Source organism: Capsicum annuum, chromosome 7, assembly GCF_002878395.1.
Source record: "Capsicum annuum cultivar UCD-10X-F1 chromosome 7, UCD10Xv1.1, whole genome shotgun sequence".
Classification (NCBI taxonomy): domain Eukaryota; kingdom Viridiplantae; phylum Streptophyta; class Magnoliopsida; order Solanales; family Solanaceae; genus Capsicum; species Capsicum annuum.
Genome location: NC_061117.1, coordinates 212,843,345 through 212,849,304, shown reverse-complemented (window position 1 = coordinate 212,849,304; position 5,960 = coordinate 212,843,345). Strand labels below are relative to the sequence as shown.

General features: G+C 33.8%; 1 pseudogene; it reads left to right on the top strand.

Annotated features, from left to right (window-relative positions):
* The first annotated feature begins 1,256 nt into the window (after positions 1-1,256).
* LOC107876834 lies at positions 1,257-2,903 on the top strand (annotated as a pseudogene).
* The last annotated feature ends 3,057 nt before the right edge of the window (positions 2,904-5,960 follow it).

Genomic DNA, 5,960 nt, shown 5'->3' with positions numbered 1-5,960 from the left:
AAATCAGAGCCAAGTTATGACCATTATGAGAGACACTCCTGGTTATTTGTCTCTTGAATGGCTTAGTAGAGTTATAACAGAAAAGTTAGATGTTTACAACTTTCGCAGTGTAGTCTTAGAAATTTTGAGTAGACGAAGACGTTTTGAGACATAAGAGACTGAAGAGGAAAGAATAATGCTGAACTTATTCAGAAAAAAGACAGAGGAAGGGCAGTTGGTGGATCTTATTGATAAGCACAGTGAGAATATGCAGTTCTACAAAGAAGAAGTAATAAAGATGATGTAGATTGCTGCCTGGTGTTTAAAAAGTGATTACACAAAGAGGACATCAATGTCGATGGTGGTCAAGGCCATGAAGGGTATGCTAGATGTTGAAAAGGATCTAGATTACAACTTTAAGACACAAATTATTCTTGCAATACCAAATATTAGTTTTTTAGATTCAGCTCGTTTACTGCCTTCAGTCCTATCAGGTCCAAGGTAAGAAGGAAGTTCCCTAGATTTTTTGTTAATTTCTTATTTTTATTCTATTATAGCTTGCTTGCTTGCTGTGTAAATTTCTTCTCCAATGTTCACAAAGTTATGATTGTTTTCTTCAATTTATTCATTGCAGTACTACTAATCAACTGATCATTGTGGGTTTTTTATATGCTTGTTAGCATAATAGTATGTGTAACAGGAACAAGAAGGGTTTGAGTTAGCGCAGAGATATCATTTTTCTGAACCCAATACTTCAAAGAACTTAAAAGCTACATTTTTGAAGTTGCATCTTATCTATGGTAAATGCTTACATGCACCCGGTGTTTACTCCCAGAGCTGGCTCAACCATAAAGCTACCAAAGCAATGGATTGAGGCCCCAACTTTTTGGAGGCCCTATTTTTTCTAAATATTTTTATTATTTGACAACAGGATACATGTATAGCGCACAAAATGCACGTAAATTGTACAAGATGCACGTACATCGCACGAGATGCACGGATGACACATGAGATACATGTGTGATGCACAAAAGCTAATTGTATTGAATATACTTGAAACCACTAATGAAAATTTATCTTTAAGCCACCAAATTCTTTGAGTCAACCTTATTTACTCACCACCAAGCAATTTAACTATAGCAGTTAAAAATTAAATTAGGCAATGAATGAATTTAAACACCTCTTTGCACAAGTTTTTACCTTATCATTATAAGATGAAATTATAAAATCATAAGACATAGGGAAATACAATCAATGATCATGAACAATCCCAGTTTTCAGCAAAAGCTTTTAGTACCATCTTTTGTCCCCCTTTTGAAATATAGCAGGGTAGCAACATGTACCTCAATATTATATCTATTAAGGTGCAATATATAGATTTTAGATGTAGAATTTATAAATTGATCCAAATATAGGAAGATCTTTATCCATCATTCGAGATGGATATTACAAATTAGCCAATAAATTGGACAAATGTCTAATGATTTTTTTACCACAGATATTAGAAACAATGATATGAATACTTGTAAAAATGCTTGTTTAAGGAATTGTTCCTGTAAATCTGCTCTATTTCTTAGTGTTTTAAACTCATCCACTGGAGATTGCTACCTACCATCCGAGATCTTTTCACTAGAGAATAACGGGAAGGACAGGACACAATATTATTTTCAGGCATTTATAAAAGTACAGGAACTTGAACCCGCAACTCATATTCCTAAAACATTTTTAAGTGGTGCTATACTGGGATCTATCATAGGATCTTCCATCTTAGGCATTATAATTGGCATTACAGTTTTCATATTCTGGAAGAAGAAAAGAAGGGCCAATGAAGAAGAGGCGGATTATCTAGATCACGTGCCAGGAATGCCGACTAGATATTCTTACGATGATCTAAAGGTTAAAACGGAGAATTTTACTAAGAATCTTGGTGATAGAGGATTTGGGTCAGTTTTTTAAGGGTGCTTAGAAGATGGAACAAAGATTGTAGTGAAATGCCTTAATGGAATAAGACATGTCAAAAAATCATTCTTAGCTGAGGTTGAAACTATTGGCAGCATACATCATATAAACTTGGTGCAATTGATTGAGTTCTGTGCTGAAAAATCTCATAGACTTTTAGAATACGAGTTCATGAGCAATGAATCACTACAAAAATGGATCTACCATGGTAAACAAGAGCAAATTCTAGGCTGGAACTGCAGGAAGAAGATTATTCAAGATGTAGCCAAAGGATTGGCCTACCTTTATGAACAATGCGGGCAAAAGATTTTGTATTTGGATATTAAACCACAAAACATACTCTTAGATGAGAAGTTCAACGCTAAACTCTAAGACTTTCTCAACGCTAAACTCTTAAACTTTAGGATTAAAAATCTAATTGATCGGAATCAGAGCCAAGTTATGACCATGATGAGAGGCACTCCTGGTTATTTGGCGCCTGAATGGCTTAGTAGAGTTATAACAGAAAAGGTAGATGTTTACAGCTTTCGCATTATGATCTTAGAAATTTTGGGTGGACGAAGACATTTTAAGGCATCAGAAATTGAAGAGGAAAGAATAATGTTGAATTATTCGGGAAAAAGACAGAGGAAAGACAGTTGGTGGATCTTATTGATAAGCATAGTGAAGATATGCAGTTCTACAAAGAAGAAGTAATAAAGATGATATATATTGCTGCCTGGTGTTTGAAAAGTGATTACACAAAGAGGCCATCAATGTTGATGTGCTAAATGTTGAAAAGGATCTAGATTACAAATTTAAGCCACAAACTATACCTACAATACCAAATATTAGTTTTGCAGATTCAATTCCTTTACTTTCTTTGATCATATCGAGTCCAAGGAGAGGAGGAAGTTCCCTAGATTTTTTGTTAATTTCTTATTTTTATGCTATTGCAGCTTGCTTGCTGCTGTGTAAATTTATTCTCCAAGATTTACAAAGTTATGATTGTTTTCTTCAATTTATTCATTGCTAGACTACTAATCAACTCATCAGTATGGATTTTTGATATGCTTGTTAGCATAATAGTATGTGTAAGTGCGCAAGTTACTCTGAATGATATATCTTCTATTTAAGTACAACTCTCAAAAGAGTCCTTTTTTATTTCAAACTCCTCTTTTAATCAGATCTCTCATTGCATAGAGTTCTACTTCAAGTGAGATTCCTTTCTTTAATTCCAACTCTTGTCTTCTTAGTGTTGTAGTCAAACTTCAACTATTTAAATCAACACATGATTATTTACTTGAGTTTATCTGAATTAACCACTCATATGGTCCTTCCTTAATTTTTGCATGCTTGTCTTTAATCATCGATGATTTTGCTATAAATTCAGCTACATGAGATAGTATGTCTGTGGACTAGCTTGACTGACATGTTTCATATTACTTTGTCAGTTTGTCAATCATCAAAACTACATCATACCCAACAAATTTCTCCTTTTTGATGATGACAAACCTCTTTTCTTTGTGCACTCAAACATCTTCACCTATAGATACTAAAGTATAAAACTCTTGAATGAAACAAGTTAGTCAATGGGTTATAAACATTGTACAACCCTCTTATCTTCCCCCTTTTGGCATCATCGAAAAATCATTTCAATGCAATAATATACTAGCCAAAGTGATTTCTTATGCTATTCATGGCCACTGGGCTGTCGCCAAAACAATCACACAAAGATTTTATCCAACATAGTAATATATTAAAGAGAGCAAAATCACGAGTCAATTAAGTAAAGGTAACCATTCCATTTAACTGTTAGAGCATGTTCCACATTAAACCAGAGATAGTACTGAACAAAAAAAAAACTGAGCATTAATAAAAAAGGAATACGGTGTAAAAGTGGGACATGATTAAGGATATGAAGAGTGGGAAACAAATGAGAAAGGTAGAACAGGTGATATCAACTGTGTCAATTGACGAATGACTAAAACATTCTCATTCCTCAATCAATCAAGGTCAAGCTTCAAAGTCATGATCCTAGCCTTAAGGACCTTTTATTCCACTTCATGACTACCTTGTGCAGCTTCTAGTTCAGATATTTTTTTCCAGCTAAATTATTTCTTTATTACAAATTTTTTCAAATGAGTGTTATTCCTCCTTATTGAAACAGGTAGAGCAGCATGATTCATCTGTTCAAGAACATCCATTGTTGTTTTATAAGTCAAACTTGAATTAAGACTGAGAAGTCTTTTAAAAATTAATAATTAGGAACTAAAAGGGAGAGCATGCCCCTTTTTATTCTTCAGAAACATATGCTGCATGTGATTGATGATCAAGTTTGACAAATTCATGATTCGAAAACTGATATTTTGATTGAGAGAGAAGAAATTTTGGGTGTAGGATTAAACACATTTGTGCACAACTATTTGGAGAGAATCAAAAAAAGTTTGGTCAACCAATTTGTCAGTTTTATAAGACAAGGAGAGGATGAAGTGTGAGGAATTGAATAGGCGTGCTCAACTATTTCAACTTAGACAACCTATGCTTATGTCAGTGTAGAACATACCCGATAAGAAGAACTTTGTGGTCATAATTGCTTGCTTATACCTATTTTTCTGCACAATCTAGTACAAAATTAGATTAGAAGAGTCAAAAATTTGGAATTGGGACGCAAAACTAAATGAGCAAGGCTGAATAGAATAATAATTTAGCTAATAATATTAAAAAGAAAAATGGTTACTCTAGTCAATCATTGAGGGAAGTTCATGCAATTTTAATCATCCCTAAGTCTAACCTATTCCTTTCAAAATGCTCTCTACTCAGTGCCTTTGGTGCTTCTCCAGTCAATTAAGTAACCCACATAATCAACATTCTTATAGCCCTTAAGAGTGAAATTTTTTTCCTTTGAATACCATAGTCTCAAGCCATTGATTCCTATGACATATCTCAATATTCTTGTGAAAACATCAATTCTTATGAACTACCAACAAATTCTCAGCAACTTGTGTTGGTGTTATTGATACATCATTTTATTGATTTGTTGTTCCTCCTATCAATATGCCCTCAGTCTGTACAATAGTTGGACCAGGTGGTACAATATGTTCCTGTGCATGCTCATTAGTTTCACTATCATCCCCCATTTTATTTTTTTAAAGAGGATCTCTTTTGCTTTTCTCTTACATGAGCTCTCCAAATTTGATCATCTTTAAAAGGGGTTTTGTTTTAGTTTTCCCAATTTTTTTAAATCTAGTAATGGTGCTCTTTTTGTCATCTCCAAAAAATCCATTCCCCCTTTAAATGTGGTAAGTGAAAGTAACTTTATTTGCTTCCAGTCTTATGCCTTGAGTAAGATCTATCCATGTACTAATTCCGCTTGCCTCCTTTCACTCTCACCTGCAAAATAAATTAGGGGTTAACTTTAGGAACCCAGACAAGCTTGGGTCCTTTCTTATAAGAAAAAAGATGTATGAGGTTTCTTCTATCCCATCGAGGCAACAGGTTGTGTGACCTATTTCTTTAACCAGTTTTGACCTTCTTATTAGCTTGTGCTAACTTAGAACCAGATTATTCTTCTAGGCTTATGCTTCTTGATTTGCTTTTTGCTGCACCTGGACATTTAGTGGTTGGATGTCCCAGGTTACCACAAACATAACACAGATCTTTAGTAGCATTAAAATTTTTATAAAGGCTCAACCGAACCTTTTCATTATGAGCTCTTTCACCTAGCTTATGAATAAGTCTTGAAGAATGTGTCCATCTATTAGCTCTTTCAAGATCAAGTTTCAATTGAGAAATTTATTGACTTAGTTGACTAACCTTTTCTTTTTCACAAAAGTATTCACGTTTAATCTTAGTCAATTTTGACTCAATTTTTTCTTGATCCTCACTCTTAACCTTTTTTTCTTTTTCAGAAAGAGACAGTTTTAGAACTTCAAATTTGAGGGTTAGGTTTGATGAATCAAGTCTGTTAACCTATTCCTTAAGAGTACAGTTTTTCTTTTTAGCAGTGTCTTTACAAGTCTCTATATTGATATAATCAAACT